The sequence below is a fragment of the Varroa jacobsoni genome, unplaced genomic scaffold (assembly GCF_002532875.2).
Source record: "Varroa jacobsoni isolate VJ856 unplaced genomic scaffold, vjacob_1.0 scaffold_750, whole genome shotgun sequence".
NCBI classification, from domain to species: Eukaryota; Metazoa; Arthropoda; class Arachnida; order Mesostigmata; family Varroidae; genus Varroa; species Varroa jacobsoni.
In genome coordinates, this window is record NW_019213652.1 from 32101 (window position 1) to 59583 (window position 27483).

A 27483-nucleotide genomic window follows, 5' to 3' on the forward strand; every position below is an offset into this window, starting at 1 on the left:
GTGGAGATCGCTACAAAAAAAACACTGTGTAAATAGGGGCGAGTTCATCAGTTACCTATATAAATAACGATAAATATTACGAAAGCACGCTCGCATAGTTAGCGGATTATTTTGTAGTCATGTATTCTGAAACGCAACTCCACAAGGACGTCACGATAGATTAATACGTACGTGTTTTGCCAGCCAACATCAGCAAATAGTTTGTAGCTAAACTGCGTTGGGCACACAGATTTCGATAGGAATCCGTGTTTAATTGTACAGTACCACAAACCGCGTATCCGTTGTAGCGTATTCCCTTGAAAAAAATACTGATACATGCAATTATATGCAAACATTTAGCTATCAAGCATTTGGGGCTTGAAACAATTGTTTGTATACTGCCATTGACCATAAGTTATTCGAGTTCCAGGCATTCCCTGTTGAGGCTTTGCACACAACTAGAAACGTACATCCCGCACCGAATAAAATCTACTTGCCACACGCACACCCCTACTATGTACCGCAATACGACCGCTCTCGCCGTTGCCGAGGCCGTTTAGGATACGTCTGTAAGTAAAATAAACCAGCAAGTTCTTTGCATCATTAGATAAACGGCCAAAGCGTCGTCGCACCTCTTCAAATCCTGTAAACACCATTCCCTATAAGTTTGTTGAGTACGTTCGTGTATGGAAAGGGAGAAACAAGCCGCCTTCGCCGATAGGCCTGGGTTGGCTAACTATAAGAAAGCCTGAGACTATGGCTGTGTACTACTACGAATTGTGAGGATTATCGAAACGGAGCAAAGTTTCTGTAAATCAACCTATGTGAGGAGAAAATCTCCACGTGTCATGCAGATATTCGGTTGTTTTTCCCCATAGCCTGGAGATAGCGTCTGCGTAAATGGGTTGTCTGTCCAGTGACTATGTGCACTAGACGTAGTTTTTATGGAAGAGCTTGACATCAGTACTAAAACGTTTAAAAATCTTAGTGAGTTTTCTTTTGCTTTTACTAGTCTACCACGTAAATAAAAAAATTACGCACACTTATTTTTTAACTTAGAAAAAAACTAAAGTATCCATACGTAGGCCTTGCTTTTTTGGACTCAAATAATAGCATCTCAGTTTCTGGATGATACCGAAATGTACGGATAAAGAGTGACAGAATAGGGCAACTGACGAATCAGAGATGCTGCACGGTATTGTAAGTTTATATAGCGCGACCGGTAAACCCGTTTGAACGCTTATGGCAACAAGCTATTGGAGCGGTTTTAACACATTTCACTCAAGGAGCGTATGTGATAAATGAACGAACACAGGCAGAAAACATTACGAAACGAGAGAGGTGTTTGCATTATAATTGTTCTTTGCATGCAAACCCTTTCAATCAACTCTTCAACTCCACGGGTCATGTCAGAGCTCCACTAGGAAAGTTGCGACCGAATTCAAAACGAGGTAACATCTACGCAGTTTGTTGGCTGAGCCTCGTTCTGACTTCGTCGGCAACAGAACACAGTGCAATAGGGCTCACTTGACTTGTGTTGACGTCTCAAAGCACAAAATGCGAGAATTATTACCTCCCAACACACATTGTGAGCTCTCCATTACTTCCTTTTCGAAAGATTCACTATTCAAGTAGTTGGTTCGTCGTTGTTCAATGCTACGAAGTTTGTAATACGTTCCGCGGACACGAATTCGACAAAGCCTGTGAATCAACCCGTACAGAGCAGCGCTGGCTTTTAGAAACACGAGTACACAATATGAAAAGTTGTCAGCTGGTCTGAATAGCTGTCCTTTTAGTCGTGGCGTTTTCGTTAACTATGACAGACGCTAGAAACTGGACTGTTGTTGGATTTAAGTGACATTAACGGCAGCCGTACGTTTGTAACGAGCAGCATGAATATATACTGATTTGATAGCGAAATTTTATTTTAACGTGCCGTTCAATTATCGTGTTTGCTAACGTTAATTTTATTCCAGGGGCTCCAAAACCGATCAGACGGATACTCAGCGTATGAGGGCCTTTTTAAGTCTACATCAACTATATGCCAGTGGAATCTATTACGAAGCATGCAAGAACAGATAAACTCGCCGATTCTAGATGCGCTAGATAAATTCTACGAGTCCTTCTCTGATCTTGAAAAGGAACAGTTTCAATACGACATAGCTAAATGAACCTTCAGTCTGACGTGGCGACGAAAACAAGTTCAATACACTGTATATCAACTTCAGAAGAGTTTCTTTGGCCGTTCAACAGAACTCGAAAAAGATACAATTGACGGTCAGTTCGAGCTGAGACGTTAAAAAACCTAGCCTTGCAAGCTGGAACAACGCTATTATCGTCGAACGGATGCTGTCCCTGTTAAACTCGCAACATCAAGGTCTGATCCTTTTTCTCTGCCGAATACAGCCAGCAACGGAATTGCCTATTCCAACAGTTGTTGCTAGGTGTTCGAGTTCTTTGCTCACCTGATTGATTTCTATTTTTTCAGGGGCAGAAAAACGCATTCGAACGCCTCGTTGCGGTCAGGATCTACTTAACGTAGAGCCAGCAAACGGAAAAAGAGAAAAAGTAATGGCATCATTAGTAAGCATGTTCGGCTATGATCTCACTGTGTAATCCTCCACTGAACTTGACAATAGCATATTAATTAGAAAAAGACTGACACCAAGCTTTTTCGCACAATTTCGGAAGATGCACACAAGTTTCCGCCCAGCCAGCATCGTCGTATGCCAACCGGTATTCTTCATATTTGTTTTCAACTATTCCAATAGGAAAGTTGTACGATAGTACATTTATTTTCGGAAAGGATCTACGAACACACAAAAATTATTTCTCGTCAATTAAACAATGACTTGTGCTAGCCTGTCGTAACCATGTTAGAGCTGACGGGATAAAGAAGTCCAGCTGGTCCTACTGGTCTGCACAGCAGAACAAAATGTCGCACAGAAGGACCCTGGAAAATGTTGAAGAGATGGTGTGCCGACAGCTTCCTCCTCTTCTCCATTTGGAGTGAGGCTGGCACCAGCACACGCGAAGGAAGAGATCGAAGACGCGCCAGAGCCGGATGGATGCCTCTGAGTAGTCTTGGGAAACGAGTACAGTAACTTGTGAGTAAAGGCAGGACGGAGGGATTGAGTGAAAAGAGTTGTGGGTGTTAACACGGACAATGAGGATGCCGACCCACGAATCAGTCCGCTTGGTACACATCTCACCTGTTGAGAAATAGCCGTTTGCCACGGAGTGGTCCCACTTAAACACGGAAAGTGAAAGGTGCCAAGCTCTACGGTTTATGAGGACGCAGAAAAGAAGTTCGAGGGTTTCAAGTAGGAGGAAGGGTAAAGGCGAACAATGGAATGGTGGTGAGGTGACGTTCGGGACTTTACTATAAGAACTTTGCAACTGGCAGGTGAGTATACAATGGCAAATGTAAGCCTGTTGGCTGGAGGTCCAAGCAACTTCCGTTCAGTGGGTGAACGTGAACGACGCCACTAAAGGCCAGACCAGCGACTACAGCCTTTTTCAATCACCAGCTACTATAACCGTCCTGTTATCAGCCACGCCTTATAATGGCTTGTGCTGTTTACGAGAAAAGTTGTGTTTTAAAACTATGCTGCTATGCTTAGCAGTGATATTTGCTGTGACATATATTGTTCACGAGCACGGGTGACACGCTACTCCGAATGCTGCTCTACTAGGACTTACTTGGGACGGATGTAGCTCGAACCTCCAACCTACTTTGTATTAGAAATTAGGGAAGGCAAATTAGCATGTAACGGCACTAGTAAAATATAATTCAAACATTTTGACAATATTTTCACATTAAAAATGCACTGAAATCCCTACACTTGCGCCGTATCAGTTTAATCGTGAGCGAAATGGTCCCTGGATGGCGAATGATATTTAGTTTATTAGATGATGAAAAATGTCTTCAATGTAAAGGCGTGTCTTTCTAGGCCTCGCGACGGCCTTAAGTTTGGCATGTATCGGACATGTCTGCTGACAGAGGCATTGCCCAATCGTGCCTCGGTCCACTCAAACATAACCACGTTTGAATTTTAATAAAGCTGTACTTGATTTGCGCGATTATACTTACCTTTTTCTGTTTTTAATATTTTAGGTGAGCATTGACGAGAACCCAAATCGTATATCCAAAGAAATGATTATCTATTCAAACAAGAGTCACTTTCAGGCTGTCAAAGTTACGATTTTCAGAATGCCAATTGTTGGCGCAAAAGCCTATACGTTAGATAGGCTTTTTTTTTTATAACCCTTAGGAATGTAATATCCACAGGCATTAAAAGTTGCGTTTAACGTGTAAACATTTAAGACGCATACAATTATTCATCTACGTAGCATGCACGTACGTGCTACTTTGCAAAAACTCGCTTAGTCGATGCATGGTGCCTAACGTAGTATGAATGTCTGCAGGAAAATGCAGAGTTCCGTAAAACCCAACTCTTTACATAAGCACTTACCAAAGACTTTCGCGCTTTATAAAGAGCCATGAGTGACAAATTAGCATAATTCACAATCTATAAAAGAAGAGTAAAGGCACAAAAAGCCTACCGCCATAGGCCTCTATAGCCGTCAGTCGCTTTAAACGTGAACATCTAAAGCCACCTAGGAAAAAAATACAGTAATTCCCACTAAAGAACGATTTACCACGTTTTCTGACTAAGGTCAAACTAGAATTTTCGAATTCCTCTGAATCTGATAGTTTAAAGTTGACATAAAAGATAGAGTTGCTTATAAAACATAGCAGAAAATTTAAAGTCAAACATGCGACGACAACTAGCAACGTGGCTAGGCACCCTATTGATTCTAATTTAAAGTACGATAAAATAATAGTTTGATAAAGATAAAATACCGATAACGTATGCAATGTAATCTAACTTTTACGGGCACGTCAATAAGAATAATAATATCAATAATGATAATTAACGACGATCTTACCGTATATACAACAAAGGCACGCAGTGTCAAAGTTCATTATTATGTCTAGCCAGTTTCTTACGCGAACACTTAAATCATCTGACAACAGTATTTGAACGAGCGGAGCTCGTACCTGCGAGCTATTTTAAATAAATACATGCTACCTTCCTATGCTGCAGTATAGTTGGTTGGTAGAATTGGTGTCGAGTTAGGAAGTCTTTATGGCACGAGCTGTGGCAGGCTCGTGTTGACGCATGTTTCTAAAATCCAACCAGCATAAGTTATTGACAAGCGCCCGTGCCTTTCGTCGGGGAAGCTGGCTCAAAAACAGCTTGTGCCCAGTAAAGGACCTGCGTTCTAGAAGGTGGCTTCGCCTTTCCTTTAAAATCAAGTTACATATGCATCGTGCATTCCTGCGTTCGTAGCTAGATCGAAAAAGCCGTAAGAAATGCAACAATCGGTTACGAAATAAGTAAATTGATTAAATATGACTTGAATATTGTAGTGAGCCGTGGTTAGTTTGTCCACCGGTGCCATTGGTTGCTCCGTGCAGGTTTCTATTATTTGGTCTATACAAATCCATATGACCAAAGTATGAACATAAAAGGATGCAATTCAATTTAATTATTAGTTTTGGTTCAGGCGTTTGTACCGCGAAACACCTTCTATTCACTTCATCGCATATAGTAAATCAGCTTCCCTATCTACAAAAATAGTATAGTGCTTATATATTTCCACAGAGATGTTTGGTTTTTTGTACCGCAGGTTTAAACGTACCTCAGGCCACCGTTCCATGTCTGTACATATAGATGTAAAGCCAGAAGTGGACAATCAATGTCGAGAACGCTATGTATGATACCACTTACTTAAGTTGGCAGAGCATCTTAGCGCCACCTTTTTAATAAAAAGGTATCACAACAAGACCTGAGCCATATGCGCGCCGCTTGTTAACGTCCTTTAGCACTTTGGACTTGTGTCGTTAAACCTCTTTCTCTGACATCTAAGGCCGGACACGTTTCGTGGCAACCCGGTGAAAAGGCCCGTTTACCACGTGATAGCAATCACTATTACAAGCCTGCTAGACGACAGGACTAGGACTGATACCATTACGTGTTTATATGTCGCATTAAGCCAGCCACTAGGTATAGTCAATGTGCTTAAGGAAATTCTTAATTTTACTTAACATTAACATACGCTAAAACTTTACGTTCATAGAACTTGAAAGAATTACTTGTGCCTCGGTTCGTTATCGAAACTAAGACGTTTTTTTGCCAATGTTGTGAATCTTCTTACTTCTTAGAATAAAGCAGGTGTTATGGTAATAACACAAAGGGGCCTAGCATAACACAGTAAGAAGTTTCAAGATGTTCTCCAGTTGTCCAGCCATCGTCTCATACCCTCGACGATCTGCTAGAATGTCAAAATATTTCGCAATGTTTATGAGTAATTATTGCATAGGGTTATACTGTTTTATATATATACATATATATGTAAGGCACCTGTAAAAATGGAAAGTCACTTTTTTTTTATTTCAATGGGTACATTTCCTAATATGACGATAAAAGACAATTCGTATAAAATGCTATAAGGGTTTCTTCTTATGAAGTCCCATAGTGCGTTAGGAATTCTTGAATAGGAAAACATTTACGTTTCCCAAACAACAGTTTTTTGATTTGCCCTTTAATTAAGTCGTTGCGTGAGCTGTATTTTACTCTGTTATATTTACCTGGCTAATATAATTTGAATTTATCGAAATACTTTCATATTGTACATAAAGCGCGAAAAACGTCCGTTTATTTAGAAGTAAATGAACTACAACACAGTTTGCACACATTCCTGCTCGTGAGCAAAAAATGCAGGATATAATGCAACTTACCAAGTTGCTAGACGTGTTGGACGTGTCACTCTGTACACGACTATAAGAAATTTCTAGCTTAAATATGCCAAAAGGGTTACGCTTTTTCACATGAAAGTAAGAACAGATAAATGGAAATTATAATACACTGTGAATTTTTATTAATACAACTCGAATTTCAAGCCTGGTTTACAAGTTATTTGCAATACAAGTCGCGTATTATAACATCTTTCGTTGCCTTTCGCATTACTGAAATCACGATACGAAAGATATGTAAGTTATTGTCTCGGAAGTCGTCTAACAAATATAGGAAGGCGCAAGCTAGGCGCTAGCCGACTTATATCTTTTCTCCTGCCCTCGGTACCTCGTTAGAGTCTCTCTAATAGCTTGTTTTATTTTAGCCAATAGGCGATAGTAAATGACTTAATTAACCTGCGATAATATCTTGTAGTACCGTGTGTCAGCCATAAGCCAAACCAGAGCGCGATTTCGCCAAGTTTTACAAATTGCCTGCCAGCCAGCCACGAAAGTAGTGGGTCCACGGGGGCAAACGCAAAACATGGCATGGCTGATAGAAGCAAAACGCTGGAGTTAGTTGTAATTTAATTTTAAAATTTTTCTGACGCGCAATATTAACGGTGATGCGTTTTTGTCAGAAAGCATGTTGTTTTTAAGAAAACTGTCACTTTAGAGTTGCAAACCTTTTCAGTTCTTGGGCTGGAACGCAAACTTCATTAACGACTTATTAAAACGATATTATGTCGACACCATTCAGTTCTAATCGGTAGTAAGTTAGGATGTCCAATTACAGAAGTACTAACAGAAGTTCTAAGTTCGTTTAGAGGGCGTACAGTAGCTGTGTGCTTCATTAGAGAATTAAAATGCGTCCACATGTTTGCAACTGAGCGAATTCATGTACACAAAGTGTGAGTCTGATTTACATGGATTACATGATTATTATCACAAAGGCCATAAATGTATCAAAATCTGATTTTCTTGCGTCTGCCAGAAATGTCATAATTAACTACCACTAATATATCTTCCAACGACCAGGAACTTGTAGACTTTCTATGCGTACAACAGTTATACTAACCGGCGTCCCGTCACTTGACCAACAGGAACGGATTCTACCATGACGATAGTTTGCAAAATAAGAAATATCTGTCTCAGATATATTACGTACATATTATTATGCATGCTGATAAATGTGACCAAAACTTAAATAAATTGAAAAGAGCTCGTTGAACCGCCACACAAACCATTATGATTTCATGCTTATTTTATATACTCTGTTTAACCATAAACCCATAGGTGGGAAACGAATTTCCATATGAAGCCTTTGTATGCCAGACAGCTGCTCGCCTGGGGTTGTTATATATCTGTTTCTAAAACTATAAGAGCCGTTCTTAACATGGGCAGCGTCATACTGAGGCGATACCAAATGCCGTTGATCTCTACCTTTAACCATAAGGTTGCAAGTTCTATTTGCAACAACAAATGGTACTTGAGTCGCGCACATTCGTTAGCCCATCTCCGCCATAACTCAAAGAAATCAACTATACGTACATGTTCCTCTCCTGCGGGATCTCTTTTTTTCTACTAAGATGCTGAAGTTTGTCGCACCTGGAAATAACGAAACCAGGCCGCCGAAACTGTGAGCTATTAAAAGATGGCCGACACACTGAGTAGATTTAGAATCCATAGCTCAGCCATTGTTCGGATGTTTGCTGTAACCAAGGAAAATACGCTAGCTGTTTCGTAATGAGTCCTCCTGGCCGCCTTCTGGTGCCCGTCGTTTGGCCTCTCCAGCCTTGCGCGTCTAAAGAAATACACTAGGCCAAGCGTGGAACATGTGTGAGATGAAGAACTGAGCGAGATGAAGAAATGCCCCTAATACCTTGAGACAAAGCCGAAAGGAAGGCTTCTGTAATACGCAACGAAACAATCTATAGAGGAATGACCCAGAAGCCCTTTGAGGAAGTTTACGTCGTTATAGATCACTGGAAAAAAGGCCAAATGCCTACATGACAGCATAGATTTGGCATAGCGGTGATACATTGACCTGCTATATTGAGAATAGGCAACGACTAGAACAAGATCCATCGCATAAAAATGGCGGAAAAGTAGATTAAGATAGGCTCAAGCCGGAACATATCTAACTTTTTTTTATTTTTTCTATTATTTTTTTCAGTTTATTTTTACACTATTTTTACACACATTTTTAATAATAAATATTTATTACTATAGAGTCTTTATCATGTGTTTCTGGATATGTACAGCAACGCATAGCACCTTTCTTAAGTTTAAGAAACATAAACATGCCAAAAAATCCCTTCCAACAATGATATGCAATAAATTGTGGTTGTAATGTTTTAATATAGTTGCCTATAAAAACTAGATCACATTTGTACAGCTCGAAGGCGCGTCTCATCTAATTTATTAGCTAGAGCGTGCGGTAATAAGTACAAGTTAGGCATCATTTCATTGAAAAGATTGCTCACGTTAGTACACGTGAAACGTGTACGTACAAGTTGCATTTTGCAAAATTACGTCTAGTTGGTCTTGGTTTCTAATCAGTGTTTTCGCATTAGTAGCTATGTCGCAGTTTTGCCGTGGAGACTGCAGTACCACGAAGCATTTTGTGTCAGGGGCGGTTTCTTTTTTCTCAATTAGATTAACCACGAATTTGTTGTTGGCGGCACAGATATGGCAATTTATAGTACGGAAAAGGTTGGTCAGCACCAGGCAGTTGAGCTGACAAAAGCTGAGACGGTGATTTAGTTCTGGCCGCTGAAAAGAGCGGGAGCTATTGTAGGTGCTGCGAATCACCTACATAAAATATTGCAAAAAATGAATATTTCTTGTCTATTTAATGCATTTATCATGCAAAAGCAAAATCTTTCATTATTCTCTATTTGAATTAAAATACTTTTATACAGACCTGTTATTTGCCTATGCACCAAGGGATAATGCCTTCGTTTTTTGAAATCTATGTATGACTACAAAGTCGTTCCTCGTTTTTATAAAGTTCCTAGTTTTCTGGGAAAATAGATGGCAATATTGAACGCTCTTTCGCATTCATTGATATCGAGTCGACATGGTCACCAGAGAATCATTTGTAATATTTTGGCCTGTAATAGATATAAACCACTACTTAGCTTGGGTGCACCAATGTTAACCTTCGTCTGTCTGATGTCAGTTTTAACAAACACAATCGCTTAGGACTGTTTTTCTACGATTGCCGTCCTCTACCTATTCTCACAGAGGGATGTCACTATTTACCAGTAATTCAGAGTGTTTCTTTATGGTCACGCCTGGACAGTCTTTGTTCAAACGTGCGGACGTCTGCTTATTGGCACGTTCCAGATTTCGTATCAGCGCTCTTAATAAGTCTAGACTTCTGTGTTAGTCCTCTGCAGGGTCATTGAGTTTTCCAAGGGAAGGTTATTAGAAGTCTCCTGTCAGAGATAGGTGCGAAGTGCGGCAGTCAGGCCATTTTTGCAAGAGCCTGCGAGCCATGTTGCGACGAAGCTTAGATAGCCAACGATAGGTAGCGTCTGCTTTAGCTGTTTTATTTGCTTTAAGAGCATCGTGATAAATCCCTGCGTTTTAAAGGATGGTCGCCAGCATTTAGCAAAGCGCTTCTGTGCGCTGTTTCAGTATAGTTAGACACTTCTTAGGGCACTTTAAATTGTCTCTTTGCTTGTCGGATAGTATGTCGAGTCATATCTGTTGGATTGCGATGCGCTGCCCCACGTAAAAGCATAAAAATTGTGCTATTTCATTGTCACGGTTCGGAGCATTTTGTCAGAGGTCTGTAAATTAACAAACGCGCAGATACCACTGGATAAAATTTGTTGACCTCTATGTAGCCTCCCTGTTGGTGCGCACTTCAGAAATGGTACCACTTAGTGCCACACGTTATATGGCAAGATCGTCGCTCTTGATAAAGTCGATCGTAAACTCGTCTCCTTACGGGGGTTCGCTATGGTTGAGGAGAATGTGGAGCTAATATGTATACTCTTGAACGCGAGCTTTAGCGCACTAGCCAGGCGTATCGCTTACATTTGGTCTATGCGTTGTTATTTTCGCCATTACCAACAACACAATTCATTGTGCTTGCAATAGCTGTAGCTTTCTCAGCAGCCAAAATTGAGTTACATAAATGCTAACACTTTATTTAGAAAAAGTTCCAATTCATTTACATTCCAAAACTGGCACTTTATCGAAATGTGATGCTTTTGTTTAGGAGATATGTATGACGACTTGAGGGTTAGGCGCCTTTTTGCTGACACGTACGGTGCCACTTTCATATTTACATTGTATTGCTTTTTACGGTTCCTCAGTAGCTTTTATACACATCTGTTTTAGAACACATCGTGTCACATGTACGCTATGTTTCGCTTACACTATCATACACCAGAATAGAGCTGATCCGCCAGACGAACGATCCTGTATATATACAAAGTAGAAGACACTACGTTTAATGTAACAGTTGACCTGCGAGAGCAGCTTGAGTAATGACGTAGCAGACAAAAAGCATACGAACCGACTGGAGCAGGCATGTCTATCATTAAATAGATAATTTCGTGCCACATTTCGGCCCATTGGTAAATCTATTGTTTTTTTGCTTCCACAGCAAATCCACATTGCTTTGATGCCTCACCTGCGTGGTAACGGCCCCCTTAAGTAATCATTAGTAATCCGTGGTGTAAGGCGATTCGAGCGTGTTAAGGATTGTTCAAGACTCTTGTTTTTTTGTGATACGGTCACACGTTCGTACATGTCCTTTGTATGCCGTGTAAGCAGTGTGCCGATGGAAAACCCAAACAATTATTACAAAGAAGATATATCGAATTCAGCCTAACAGTATTCGACACACATTCAGGGCAGTGTTCATTTTCGATAAAGCTCATTGTGTCCGTTAGTCTGTATCATACTGTACGTACGCTATTTCATATCATTATGGCAGCTAACCGAGTTTTATCGATCGACTCGTTTGAAAAGCACTTTTCGTATTGTAAAAATCTTAAACATTATTATATGTAGACTGGTTTATTGTTCGATCTCGCTGACGGTAGCGAGACAAAGCTTTCATAATCACCAATTGACCACATGGTGTGTGGCCGCTGGCATCACTCTAATAATAGTATCACACATAGTGTGGTACTATTATTAGAGTGATTGTCAACATCTTTAGCTGGTAAGCACACATGTGGGATGCTCAAAAGGAATATGTTTACTGTTCTATTTGGATAAACAATATTGTTCTAATAAATTCAAGAAATCCATAGGCGCAAATTCTCTAGCTAATGATAATAATAGTATTACTAATGAATAATAAGCAAAAGCAGGGATGTACGTGCTTGGCACTAGTAATTAACGTCTTTGTCCGCTATTTTGGCTCAAAATGTATAAGCATCATTAGTGGTAAATTTATGCCTAGGATTTACTCTCTCGGGTTGCCTGCAAACGGTCGTTGTTCGTCCTCTTCGTAAACTATCTCTGCTTGTTTGACTCTGACTGGTGTTGTCGAGTTGTACTTGAAAAAAACAGACGGACTCCGCCTTTCTTTAGAGGCGATGCACCTGCCGCCCATCACCTCTGGCGTTCCCTGCACCCTTCTCGGAATTAAAAACCGCTTGTGCGTTTTGAACAGATAAGGTCTTGTCGGATCGGAATCGATGACCTGGTGACTTTCGCACCCTTGCTTGTTTGGAGGACGTAATTTAATAGTCAAATTACCTGAGCAGTTTCGAAACGTGGGCTTTCGTGTAAATATGGCACTGGCCATAACGACAATAACCAGACGCCACTAGACATTCTACATTGTCTTGATGAGTCTATGGAAATTAACCTATTTGATTGCCACCATTGTTAACAATTCACATCAAATCGTATTCACAATAAGCACGTTATCATCGGTGCACGGATTAGAGATCTGTACACCTAACGTAACCGTGCTCAATATGTGTTATATAAGCAAACAAACTACTTAAGGCTTCATTCAAATTTGGTCGTGCCTTTAATAGCATGTCGAATTTTCCTAGTTCGCGCCCAAATACTTTTAATAAAATTTTCATATTTTGTATTGTGCATAAGCCAACCGTAAAATCTGACTTTTATTTTAATAGAGAAGTTTGCTTCCATAGGACTTGTCACCAATTTCGGTTAAATAAAGCATTACATAAAATGCCGTTTAACTCTACACGAGCAATATTTTCTTCAGCCATTTTCGTCATCTTTTTTATTCTTCCCTAAATTCGTTATACGGCCATCTGTTCAGGCACTGGATCTCCACCGACCAGCTCCCAACACTTTGAGCCACGTAAAGTTCACAGGTTTGGTAGATGCCCATTTTTTTTTCTATCGACTTAATTGCTGTATGAGTGTGTCACCATTCTGCTAATGGTGAGCATCATTGGACACTTCAGGTTTGCCCTCGACACTTTCCCGTTTACAATGAATACGGCCAAAAATAATGTGACTTCAAGCCATGGAAATACCTGTGTGCAATTGAAAAGACAATGTGTATATCAAAGATATTTGTTAACTTATACGTAATGTGAAAGTAGAACTTTCGCGTTGCTTATTATTGTGCAGATCAAGGAGCAGCGAGGGACCGCTCTGTGTGATCGTAACCATTGTTGAGTGTCACAGTCCAGACAAAAATGATTACGAATAATACTACCCAACGGCCAGTGATGGTAGTGGTAAGGCGTCTGGGATTTGACCGTAGAATGATCTGTCACACGGAACTCTTTTAGTCTGTCCCTTTTTTTCTCCTCGCTCGAACGCAATCCGTGAAACTCCAGTGAAAACTGAAGGTTTTGCTGGCTAAAGTTGGCTACACTTTACTATAGATATGGTCATCGCAGGCGAAAACGTACAACACGTAATTACTAGAGATGTTATCTTGAGGATTTTTTAAAATGTAACATGTCCTCCATCATGTGCCGTGCACGGTGGTTATTTTTAAAGATGCTATTCAATATAGCAATGGTGACCTGCATGCATTATTAAATATTTTAGGTTTCAACGTGTACAAATATTGTGATGCCATTGATGGCACGACATGGAGTAATTGGCCTGGGTGAGTGTCTTCCCGCTTTGCAACAAGCAGAGCACGCCAACATTTTCCTAGGAATATGTACCCATCGTCCGTCAGATTAGCTCTCAAGGAAGGTAATATTGGGCATTGTTGCAAATACCTGAAACGAGCAGCAATCTATGCCTGCATCTGCCGTGAGGCGCGCGACCTAACTACTTTTGAAAATTAAATCACCATTATTCAGTGTTACTACGAATGAAGTTGACCAATGTGTAATGTATTTTATTATGTTTGACTTATTATATCTTCATTGGGACAGGCCTATAATATTAAAAAATGCAAAGGTAAGCAAATCTGTCTTCGGCGAACTCTTAGTTTCTGGAAAAGAGGTCAAAATCGAGATGGTACCGGAAAGAAATTATATTTCCTAGGCCTGATCGACACAAACTTTAATACGGATGGCTAGTGACACATGTTAGCTTCGGAGGCGAAGTTGATATAGAAAGCACAAACAAACAATTTTTTGCAAACCCATATATTAAGGCACCTATCTTATTCACAACTTATGTTGTTTTGGGCTATTTTCGTAAACACTATGAAGTTATGCCGACGTTTATTAATGACTAAATAACTGTATATCTCTATGTGAATATATTTTTATGTTTACTCAGAAAACTTTAGTGAAGTTCGTACTCGCTGCCCCAATAATCTATACGAAATGAAATACATTTCTATCGCGAAACAAGTACGGGGATGCAATAACATATTCACGAGAAAATAATCTAGAATAACTATGAACTTCGGGAAATATATGCGCAGTTGTTCTCTTCTAGGTAAATAGATTACATGCAACATGGTGTATACCCACAATATATTTATTTCGTAAATTCACAAAACTTTAGAATCGCGAGGGGCGATAGAAGGAGACGCGGTTTGAAGTTCAAGCCACTTCAATATAACGCCACGTTTGATTGCAATGTATGCCCGGAAAGTTGTGTTTCGGGGTACTGAATCTATTTACGTATCTTATCGAAGATAGATAATTGAATGTTTGTGTGTTATAGTTCCCACTCAAATAAAGCCTATTGGTGGGCATTTTCTTCTAAATCGATCAATGCCATCACTCTCATACGGGTCACACATAACGATCATTCCCTAGTAAAGGCTTTTTTGATGTTCTATTCTCTCAACGTGACCACTCAACACTTTTCGAAGCGTCACAATGAGGAACACTGAATAAGATCTCATGCTAGATTTCAACACCTATAACTGGTATGACAAAAGCGAAGCGATGAATTGACCGTTTATAGCATAATATACTCTTGCCATTCGTTTTATGAAGAAATACATATATCAATCAGGCGATTTATATACCTAGCACTTTGGTAATACTTGTTGGAAAAAAAGCGTGGTAGATCATAGAAGACGGTCGGCTGCTTAAATCTTAATTTGAATTGTTTTTATTTCGATTCCATTGCTGTACCTGCCCTTGTACCTTTTTAGCGCCGAAGCCAACTTGATTTGGTCGATGGTACATAGAAAACAAAAGAGAAATTTGCTATACGACCAGAATCATGTCGAGCTTGAAAATATGCGCTGCTTTTCTTTCATATCTGTATTTAATCTTAGCCACGAAATGGCTGTAATTGCTGACTAGTAGCATGTCTTCACTAATAGAATTTTTTTTCAATGCTCGAAACAAGGAACAGATGGCGGTGAAGTGTCGTTACCAAGCTACCGCGTCGATGACCTCCGCGGATTTACCACAAGGCGTTCTGTACCGACAACCGCAATCTCAATGGCTAGCAGCAATAACAGGCTCGCCTTCGATAGGAATCGCCAGTGCAACACAGTGAATCAAACTACGAGCAGCAAAGAAGCTCGTTAAGGTGAACGAAAAACTACGCTGCTCTTTTTATCAGCTAGTCGGCTTGAAGCTTACAGGAAATACTCGGAAAAAGTAACCTGAAAATGACTTAGCCTAGTTAGAATATAGATGAAAACAAGATGTAACACATTTCGTATTATATAGTAAAGCCAGCGCCGTTTCATTGGCAGTTTCCGCATCTACGATACTATATTATCTCATTGGACGTAGCACACACTGAACACAGTTACCACCTTTATTCTACGCTTCTCAAAAAAGCTATTACGGTTAAAGCAATAGGTTTTATCTCCACATCACATAACGCTTAGGTTACGATCGGTTAATCAGTTCCTTGTTTCCGATTCTCACGAGTATCCCTTGTGTTTTACGATCGGAAATAGATTGTGGTTCCTTACGTACTTTTCACTACGTGACCATTCTCTAGGCTTTGTCAGGTAGCTGTTGGAGGTACACGAATCCGATTTTCGTAGTCATCGATGATACACTTCCATGTAATATAGGTTGGTGCTAGCGAACCCTCACGTACAGGTTTTGTCCATCGAAAGAATTATTGCTCATCATCATCATGCAAATGGGCGGATTGGTTCTTTTCATCTCTCATAAATACAGCAGCCGATAGCCTGGTCTTCAGAGAACCACTGTCCTAATTACACCGTACCCATTAGCGGCGAAATTAAAATATATATATTCCTAAGTGATCACAAATCACTAGCCGCGATATCCGACTGTAGCATGATTGTACACATAAAATAAAAAAAAGTTGTTTCTATTCTACTATAGAGAATAGGTCAAACTTGCTTTCTCGAAGACCTAATCGCCAACATGTCTTTCCAAATACTAAAGCCAGTGATTTTTTAATTATTGGCTTGCGCATTTGGTGGGTCATGTTTTGTAACTGCAGCTGCTAATTTGAACATTGGGATTGGTCGTAAAACAGTACGAATGGGTCTTACTGTATCATTCATCCTTACATTATCGTCGTTTTTCCTAAACTTTTGAGACTATTGTGCGACAAGGGGAAGTGCTGTGGCTGAAAAATAGGCGAAGATTATAGGGTAGCAGTAGTTGGACCTTAAATTAATGTTCATTGACTACATCTCCGTCTCCTTTTTTTTATCATTAGATACATTTGAAACAAATGGGACACTAGCTAACTTTGAGATAAATCCATTTTGCTATTATTTAGAGTACGTCACATGTGTCGACATGCAAGTACATTTTAAACATGACGCAATGCAAAGAAAAATGGTAAATAACATGAAATAGCAATCAGCATAGGACAACGCGCTGATGGCAAGTATTTTGCCTCAGTTCATACAAAAGAAAAGAACTTTAATAGAAACCTAGACATGAATGTGAAGTTAACGGCAAACCTTTAGTCCTGTAACTAGTAGGGTAGATGAGTGTGTCTAGCGGGTTTGTCTAAGAGTTTGCCCCTCAGTACGTCTCTCAAACTACTGAAAACGCTATATTCATAGCTAGTTCTCCTGCTGATAGCTTTTAACACGCTTGGTTTTCATTGCATTTCGAAACCAAGTTTCATGATATTACATTTTTATAGATTACGTTAGATTACGTAATTTATATGTCAAAAAGTAACTGAAGTATTTTTATAAAATACAGCTAATGCGGTATTAGTGGATTTGCTAATACTCGACCAATTATGAAGGAAAATCATACCTTCTTCCAACAGTATTTTTTAAGCAGCCGTTCGACCTTGCTATTCAAGCATCTAAAACAATGAAAATACCCTTTACACAATTCAGTATTTTCCTAGATGATATGATATGGTGGCTACAGCGGCGTTTCATCCCAATTCTAATCCCGCAAAAAACATAAGTACAACTTCTTCTAGCGTGCAAACTTCCAAGATACATGCAAGCGAAAAAGTGTTGTTTTGCACGTATTTCATTTGCCCTTTGTCGAAACCAAAAAGGTTTCGCACTAGTTTAGAATATTTCTACCGTTTGCGGTGAGAGCTCTCAAAAACCGTGCGACAACTACGCGAAGGCGGTTTACGAAGTTTGAGCATAACATCTTGGACCTAAAAGATAATCCCACCGCACCTGGGCATTTAAAATCCACAGAAATCTCAGGCGGTGAAAATTCGTTAATTGGTCGAGTCGAAGAAAGCTACGAACACTCAAGTATCGTTATTATGCATTTCGAATTAGTAGAATTTGTACTTAATGGGATTAAGATTTTAGCTAAAACAACGCCTGATTTTAATAGACGGGGCCGTCCCAGGAGAGGAGAAACAAGGTCATTCGTTGCCTCGTTATTACCGTACACCACATCATAATGGTCAATAAAGATGGCCTTCAAGAACTGGAGCCTTAGATCAAAGATAAAGTAGGTAAAAGCAGCGTTATTAGTTCTTGATCAATCTAGCGTTTATGACCACAGTGATATTCCATTGTCCCTCACCAACATGTTCTATTAGTTAGTACGGGTTATTTAGTGCTGAGAAAACTAACGGCAGAGAACCCGTTGTACAAACTGGTCTCGAGCGGCTGAAACGTTTTCGTCGCTGAGGAATCACTGAAATTCAACAATTCCTCTCTAATGTAGACTAAATCATTGTCTTTCCAAGGCCTTGTTTCACCTACTGCATATTCCGAGAAAGGACACCCAAAACAGTCAGAACAAACCTGTTTGGCTTGAGGATATTATCGAAAAAAACTTGATTGCAGCAAGTGAGTATAATGACTGCAGAAAAATGCGCATGGCATTTTTAACAAAATGCTTTTCGTGTTATTGTTTAGTATCATACGTTTGTAAAAAGCGCCCCAATGCGTTTGCTCATTCAAACGGATTCTTCGATAGAATAACGCAAATAAGTTAGCCAACGAATCAACAAACAAATTGGCGTAACATTCTCGAACCGAAGCGTGAGCGCACTCCGTTCCACACTAGAAGTCAGCTATCTGAAGCGATCCCTAACGCTTTATGTAGATACGGTAAAACCCGAATCTGTTACGGACGAACCTTAGCAGGCAAAAGCTACTTATCGGTAATGTAACATCTATGATTGACCTTCGTGGCTATTCGTGTCACTGGCGTTCACCATACGTCGTCAGCAGTAGAAACAACTGCAGTTCCAGAACCGCTAGACAAAATACCCTGTTTTGTGACGGGACTCACGTACTTGAAGTCCTGTACCTGGAGCTGCTGGCTAACTCTAATTACGAACGTATTAAAATTTTGATTTGACAGTAATTCGTTTTTGGCCACTATATAAACCGTAACAGTGACATGTATCAGGGAACAGCCCACCATGGGAAATACCCCTTCCGACCTAATCATTTATCATCATATCGTCGGTAGTGTAATCACAAACCTTACGATACTTCGCTATATAAACACGCCTTTGGATGTTTACTGATTATGTTTAAATATGTATATTAGTGTCGAAGCTTTACATATAAGATAAATGAAACACCTTGTCAGTAAATCATGAAACTGGACTTCCATCATGATTGTGTACGATAAATGATCAACAAGACTAATAAACAGGCGAAACAGAGCCTTAATCCAAGAAATCAGTTGTAGTTTTTGGTGATCCACCTACCTCAGATGAGGGCGGATGTGACAAGGAATTTCTAAGCACTGCGTCATAAACACTCTACAAGTTTTTATATTTACATTTATAAAATGTGGTAGAGGAAAAAACAATTTTAGTGTTTGCAATGGAAAAAAGACCGCTGTCCATGTGCAACCTGCTAACAGCAACAGGCCGTCGTGGTTATCAGAGGGGAGAAATGCATTTGTGCTTAAATGGGGGCCTATTTTAGAAATGCGAATCGTCTTTTCTTGCAGTTGGACTATAGCTGGACACTTTAGTATATATAGCGAGTAGAGCTTTACCATGATGTCGTGTTCGATTTTCACTAAACTTGAGAACAATTATCGTTTAATAAGTATTTGGATTCTGTCTTCTACATTCGAGATTGCCTTTCAGTGACGCAAACAGCGAGATAGATTGCGCTAAGCACTCTAAGCGTAGTTGACTTAAATGTTAAAAGGGGATCAATTTTGATCCCGTGATACTATTAAAACTTCTCTCTTGCCGTATGTGAAAAGTATTACGCCCAGTATATACCTTACCGAGACTTTGAAAGAGTCGACTTTTGTTACATCCATCGTACGCGATGATATATGAGGTAACTAGCTTTTCTAGGTTGATGTGACATAGTAATTTTTCTATATCACATTGAAGAACATCCTTCATTTCATTACATACAACATGGAGCTCGATGAACGAGCTGACCAGCGAGTCTCATGTTGTATTGCTCGGTAATTTGCATTACCTTAATTGCCCATCTAACTAGCGGGTACGAGAAAGCTGGTCATACTCCTGCCTCGCTTAGGATTAATCGCGGCAATTACTGTCGATGGGAAAGAACATTGAGATGAATTGTGAGCATCTTTGTACCAGTATCATACCATATCAGTCAGAAACCCCGAGGGAGGAGATAAAATCAACATCATGGCTAAGAGGCTGCACTGTATGGACCAAGGAATCGGCCCATTTTTCTATTCTCGCTGCTTCGGTAGCCCGTGAATGCTAGCAAAGAGTGGTCCTATATTATTCTGTAAGGGTACTAAATTAGACATTGCCTTACAAGCGATGAAGTATAGTGTTTCGTCATGGTCGAGCTGTAGCAAAAAGCCAAATGCTTGCTGGTGTCATTGTCTTAGATTGTCGTGATGATTTCCTCTCAGATGAATATGATGGGAAGAAACCGTTTCAGCATCGTTCAATTCTTCAGCACGTCTGTCAAATCAGCGTTAACGGAGAGGTGAAGATTGTTGAGTAGAGTAAGAGGCGAGTTTGTTCGAACATGATTTAGCTGATTAGGCTGACAATCATTTAGCTGAAACTCTCCAGCTAAAACTTGAACTTTTCGCGTGTAATTCGGTGAGCCGCATCATTTGAATCCCAGCTTAAAACGAAATCATTAAATATATCTTTAATTATACGATGTTATAGATTCTCTGGAATAGATTTTATGAGACACGCATGCATTATACCAGCCTCACCTAAGAACACGGTGTAATTTCTGCTTGTTTTTTGCCGTAAATCAAGAAAATTTCGCTCAACTATAGCATCGTGTCTATATGCGCATGTACTATTAAACAATACACGAACTTTTTACGCGCACGGCCCCAGAACCAGTCTATAGTCGGGTGATGTGACGAGACCGTCAGCGTAATGAATACGCGCGAACGCCGCATGAATACAGCCTCTGAAGCAATGGCCGAATGCGACATTTAATAACATAAATAAAAATATTTCCTAGTTTGGATGCAGTTAGATTATTAGTCTTAGCGTCTCATTCGGATCTAAACATAGGTACGCTCTGTCCATTAGTCATCTGATGGAGTGCTTAACAACGGTGGCTAATGTGAAACTTGAAACATTTAGTTTATAGAAATCCTGGTCGTCGTTTTCGCCGTGTACAGCGAGTCTCACATCAATCTTTGCCAGATTCGGGAACTGCAAATGCATTGCTCCGGGTAATTATACGCAGTTTCATTGGCTGTGCAAAGGGTTCGAACTCTTCGCACAGTCTACAGACACAGACCTCGTTTCGTGCTGGGAGCCAGCCGTCCATCCGACGGAATGCCCAGAGGCGATAGCGGACGTAAAAGTTGACACAGAAGAGCTGTGCGAACGAATAATTGATCAGTTGAAATAACAAAGGGTTTAGATCAACAGCTGCTTTTATAGAAAGTTGACGTATCCATTTTGCCAAAAATAACAACTACTATAGTTGTCATTTGCAGATTATTGGTATACTATACTTGCGCTGATTTTTTAAAATAAATATTTTCTCATAATTTATTTGTGATATTTTAAAGACTCCAATCGGTATGTAAAGTAAGAAAATTAGATAGTTGTACAATGAATAACATCAGTAACAGATACATTATATCTATGTCATTGGCCAAGAATGAACGTCGAGACCCATATTAATCGCACAAATGTATGAACTCACATCAAGCCAAGTACCTTAATATAACCATATTTTAATGTATGACCAGCAGATATCTGAGGAAGAACGGCCCAGGCTACGAAACTCGAACCTATATATCATCCGAATTTGTTTTTTTTTTATAAAACCTTAGTACATATACATGAACATTCGTAAATCTGCTATCATCTTCACCAGTTATTGTCATCTATAGAACTTACTTAATAATCCTTTTTACTGCACGGTTGTATGACTTCAGCCCATTCATCAATCCTACAAAAACAGCGGGGCCTGAAATTATTAGTGAATTCGCAGTCTAATGTAGTCGTATTGCAGCTGGAGACATCAATGTGAAATCTGCAAGCTGAAACTTAATCACACTATTTTTGTCTTCTCTCTTCTTCTTAAGTTTGCTTTTAATTAAATATACATTACCACCGTTTATCGTTATGCGCCGTTACGAGAAGTTGGCCTCTAATAGCACCCCTTTTGCATGGTCTGTTAGCTAGCATTGTTTCAGATATCAATACATTTTTTCTAACTTATCTAGTGTAATCCTTCAGGAAAAAAACTTAGAATGAAGGTCCATTTTGCGCTGGATATTTGTGTTTGTGTCTACTGCCTAAATAAAGGGTGATTAGTTTAGTGTGAATTCCGAAAATAATCGGCGGTAGAATACTTTATAAAAAACGGGCAAATAACAGGGATGTCAAGCAATAGTTTCATATGGACTCCGACAACGAAAAGAAAAAAAAGGCAGCTGCGTTGAAGCTATACTTGCTGTATAGCTATTGTGTCTCGTATTATGTTTACAGATATAGGCTCTTTCTCGATTGAATCTTTATAAATCTCTAGGAAACCTGGATATTAGTTGCATTTGCGGAACAAATTTCTGCATCCTGCGATTTTTGACATGTTGATACCGATTTGTCGGAGGCAGATATTAGTAACCAGGTAGAGGAAAGACGTTATGTTAGGTGTTAGTGGTGCCAGAACGTATCATATCTTCCTCTGGGCGTTCATCACTTCAACGTAGAGATTAAACGTAACGCATTAACGTGCATAAACTATGCAGTTCTGCTGCTGAATTATGTATATTTCGATCTTTCCGTTTGTCCCTAAGCGAAAAAAGCTTTCGAGGCCTTACGACTGATTCGGAGAGCGGAATGCAGCACGAGATACGGAGTGGCTTCATAAAGATGCCGGCTGGGCGGCAAGGATTGTCCATTCGTAAACAATATAGCCATCTAGTCTTGATGGTCGTCCGAGTCGTTCCAACTCTGGAAACTTTGAAGACGAGAGTTATGAACGGGGCAAATTTACGGAAAGAATACGACCGCCGAATGACCAACAGGGTTTAGCATAATAGTTTCATGGTGCCTTCGGCCTCGCCGCCAAAAGAAACAAATAAAATTTAAGATCACATGAAGTCAAGCAATGACCTGGCTGTTTTTTGGGCCAATGCTTAGAACGAACTCGAAAAGAAATAATCGACAATTTTGTTTGCTTGATGGTTCTCTTCACCTCGCTCAAGGGAGAACTGACTTTAGCCTACTAAGAGTATTCTAGGATAACGTTTGATTCCTATAAGTATTGGGATAATGTGCGTATATAGCAGTTAAAAGTGCGCCCATTAACTCAATCAGACATCACATTTGCACCCTAAGAACAATTACGGCGACGCTTGCAGCAGTCGTCTCTTACGTACATCCAAGGAACATTGGTCTTTATATATCTATTCTAGCAGTGACCAAAAGTTTAAGTCAGTACTGTTTCTTCAATAACCCGTAGAGAATGCAACACTAAACACATGTCGGGGAACTCAATTCAAGTTAATGTTCCAAAAACCAAGATATTAAATTTTAGATGGGGGGGGGGGGGGCCTTGCCGATTCCAATACTATGACGGCCCCGGGTAAACAGCTGATGTAAACAAAATATTTTTCATTGACCACTTTAGAACTAATCACTACCAGTTTATACTTCCCAAGGCATCTTTACTGAAAGCAGTGGTAAAGGTTAACTTTCTAGGGGACTCTTTAAGTCTGTAGTTTTAGCAACGCTCTTAAACTTTTCGACCTCGAGGAGAACCTCTGTTGCTTATGGTGTCGAAATAATTTAAAACTATTTTTCTTTTAAGAATTTCGAAGAGCTGGACAGGTTTAAGGCCACAACTTATGCGTGTGACAGCAGTACGGGTCGAAACAAGAAATAGGTTCTTCCACTAAAGGCCTTAAATGGTGGCTGAATCTCGAAAACGCCAAAAGAAGTAAATCTGGCTTCTAACCCCGGGAAAAAATACGCGCGGCATAAAAACCTGGCATGTATAAGATGAACGCGTCTTCTTCGTAGATCAAAAGCCTCTCGGGTCTTTCGATCCTTCCGACTTCGAACCGACATTTAAATGGATGTTACAGTATGAACGGGCTCTACTACAAATGACGGCAGAAAATGAGTACCACTTCACACATGCCACCCAGCTTCTGCTAATCGAGCAACTGTCGGTTTTTGCTATACCTATTATCTACTAGTAAAGGCTGTAAATTTAATGCGGTACACTTATTCTCTCTCTCTCTCTCTATATATATATATATATAACAATGCCCCAGTTTTATAACTAATCCGATTAGCGTAACGTCTCCGTTCATGTTTTCGCTGAACATTTGATTTGTTAGCCGCTATGTGAAGCCAGAATGAATCGATAGTCCGTTTAGTGAATAATAACATATATCACCCTTCATACTCCATGGTCTCGCCAAGACGTCCATCAACTCAATATATGAGTTGTCAAAAAATGCTGACTGTCTTACTAGGTAGATAGCTTTAAGGTTACATATCCCAGTAATATGGGCTGGTGTTGTGTCGTGCGAAAGCGGAGAGTTAGCAGAAGTAGACATTATAAAATCGTTGAAATTCACGCTAATGATAAAGCGCCTCGAAGATGAATGAAGTTTCTGTAAAAAATTCACTACTTTTTGCAATTTTACTACGATAAAATCACAAATTCTATTTAGGCCCATAAAAGTTTTGCTGTTTATGATTAAGATACGTCATTGGAAGAAACGGCCTGAACATAGCTCTGGGACTTTCGTTCGAGAAACTTCGATGTGAAGGATGCTCTTTCTAGCGATCGATCAATTACGGAAAGAGTTGGCGGAATGATTGCAAAGGCTACGCAAGGACAACACGCGACAGCGACATGCGATATCGCCAAAACGTTCAACATTTACCATTGAATAGTTTAAACCACTTGAAGAAAGCGGGCTATAAGGAAAAGCTCGATGTTTCTATGCTGCACAGACTGGTGAAAGAAAATTTATTTATTTATTTCTTTCATCTGCGAAACTCTACAGAAACGCAGCTAAGACGAGCTATATATACATCTGTTGATAACGGATGATGAAAAATAGGCGGCACACGACAACAATGTGTAAATAAAAAGTTTGCGGCAAATCCTGAAAGGTGATGTTTTGTAATTGGTGAGGTTAAAAAGGCATCGTGCATAATGAGTTATCACAAACGATCGATTCGAACCTATAGGGCTAACAACTAAGAAATTTACACCAAGCCCCTTTTGAACGTCGACCGAAACTGCTAAATGAAAAAGACATAATCTTCCACCCTTAACTACGGGGTAAAATTGAAAGGTCCTTGATGGAACACTTTAATACCCGTTCGGATCTTGTACCCTCAGATGATCAAGTTGACGCCGGTTTTGGTGACATCCCGAACTTGATTTGCGTTACACATGTTTTCCGTAAATTGATGGACGTACAGGTAAGTCGTGAACATGTTTATCTTCTTAGGTACTTTCTTAATGGTGCTAATTTAATTTGAATAGAGCGATGTAGAAACCACTTATCGCGATTTTCGATGTCACAATGTTAATACGTAGAACAATGTGCCTATCTGACCTTAGGGGGTTTCAGGTTTTGTATTCAATGCCCAGTCAATCATTTGTGTCAAAAAGTACCACAATAGCGCGATTTTAAAGCTACGTCCTGTCCGCGGCCAGAATAGAATCCAAGTTAATATTGTTCTTGTCGCTCCTGTTTAGTACGGTTTTCGTGCTGCAGTTCCTTCGTACACTGGATTCGTCTATTTTAAATAAGTACCCTGGCTAACCATCATCAAATGTCTTAGTAACACAGTGTTAACAGATATGTGTTCGATACAGGTTCGACGTGATTTAACTTAAAAGTTTCCCACATACATTTGATCTTGAACGCTTGTGGAAATTTTTTTTTTGTTAAAGGCTATTGCGTTTGTCCACAACGGACGAAAGCTAACGTGAGCTTAACGTTTCTAGTAGCTTTTGTGACCGATATGAGAGTCGTTCGAGAGACCTCAGCGTTACTCTATGATGACTGATGAAGCGCCTTAGGACAACTAGCAACAGCGCGTTACAGATGTCTGAAAAGAAGCTACCAATCTTACAGTCGTTTACCTAGCTTTGAATAGCATTTTAACCCATCTAGGTTGCATCGTGTGTGGACACGACTAGATTAACAGTATAATTTGTACACTATTACGAGGATGACAAGATATCATCTTCAACGTAAACGTGTTGCATCCGGTAACAGTATCTCGTAATTATTGAAGTCAAGTATCTACCATCAAACGCCAAATCTTTATTAAAAATGACAACGACTGCTTATGGAATTTGACCTAAAAAAAAAATGATTTATTGTTTTTCTACATTGCATTTTAAACGGCGTGGCCTTTGGATGCTATTTTCGTCATAGGTAAATGCAGATAGACACAAAAGCTGAGACGTCATGTTATACTGTAAAAGGACACGAAAACTCACAATTTTGCACACAAAACACGCAAAAATTATGACTCGGGATAAATTCTGCTTCTTGGCCAGAGTGGTTGAAGGTACTGAAAATAGACCTAAAAAATAATGCAGAAAACATTATTTTTACGCCTTACCCGTACTTACAGCACGAGTATATTGAATTTCCAAGCTTGTAATAATACTTCGATTTTTCGAGTTCTGCGCCCAGTATTGGAGCTCTCTTTTAGATTTTTAACGATTTTATAATGAGATACGCTATCTGTCTACCGTTCTGATGTTTGAGGTGAAACTATCAGCGTGAGATTCCTTCCGGCGGGGATACCACTGCATCGGCCTTTTGGAGAAACCACACAAATGGCCATGAGCATAAGCAGATAGCATAATTACAATTGCCTCCCTTGGTAATACGTTAAGACAGAGACAACTAACGACTTTGCTTCACTTATCTGAGTAATTAAAATGGCGCTAGTAAACTTATTGTCCGTGTGCGGCTACTTTTCTACCTAAGCATAGCTGAGAGATTGTACACTGCAGCTATGTTCTTTTGAGCTAGAAAGCACATAACGGGCATTTCTGTACTCGATGTCTGTACCCGTTGTTCTGTGAGAACAAATGAACGGCGACGGTATCGTTGTTTCGGTTAGCTTATCTGCAGTCTAAATAAGGACGAGAATCGTACAAGTTTCGGACGCCACAACGTCAGACGGAATGGGTAGCTGCTGTAGAAAATGCATTTGCCATTTGTTGTCAGGTGTCCGATTTAGCATGCCAATTTATGGAGATCTATGAACAATCTTAGTAAGGCCCCCTCTGGATATCAAGACAAGTGCTCTATCGATGAGTGACTACGCAAAAGCATAGCTGGATAGTATCTGTATATGTTATATATAGAATCCATGAAGCGAAGCCAATGCAAGACTTTGGCAAACGAGCTTGTTCTAACCTTAGATTCTCTATTCACTCTAATTGTATAATATTTATTTATCATTATCTCGAATAT

General features: G+C 39.8%; 1 long non-coding RNA gene across 1 annotated transcript; it reads left to right on the plus strand.

Annotated features, from left to right (window-relative positions):
* Positions 1 to 409: 409 nt before the first annotated feature.
* On the plus strand, positions 410 to 4054 carry LOC111263250 (uncharacterized). Its single transcript, XR_002682116.2, has 3 exons — positions 410 to 548; positions 1956 to 2356; positions 2468 to 4054. It is a non-coding gene; the product is annotated as an uncharacterized LOC111263250 (long non-coding RNA).
* The last annotated feature ends 23429 nt before the right edge of the window (positions 4055 to 27483 follow it).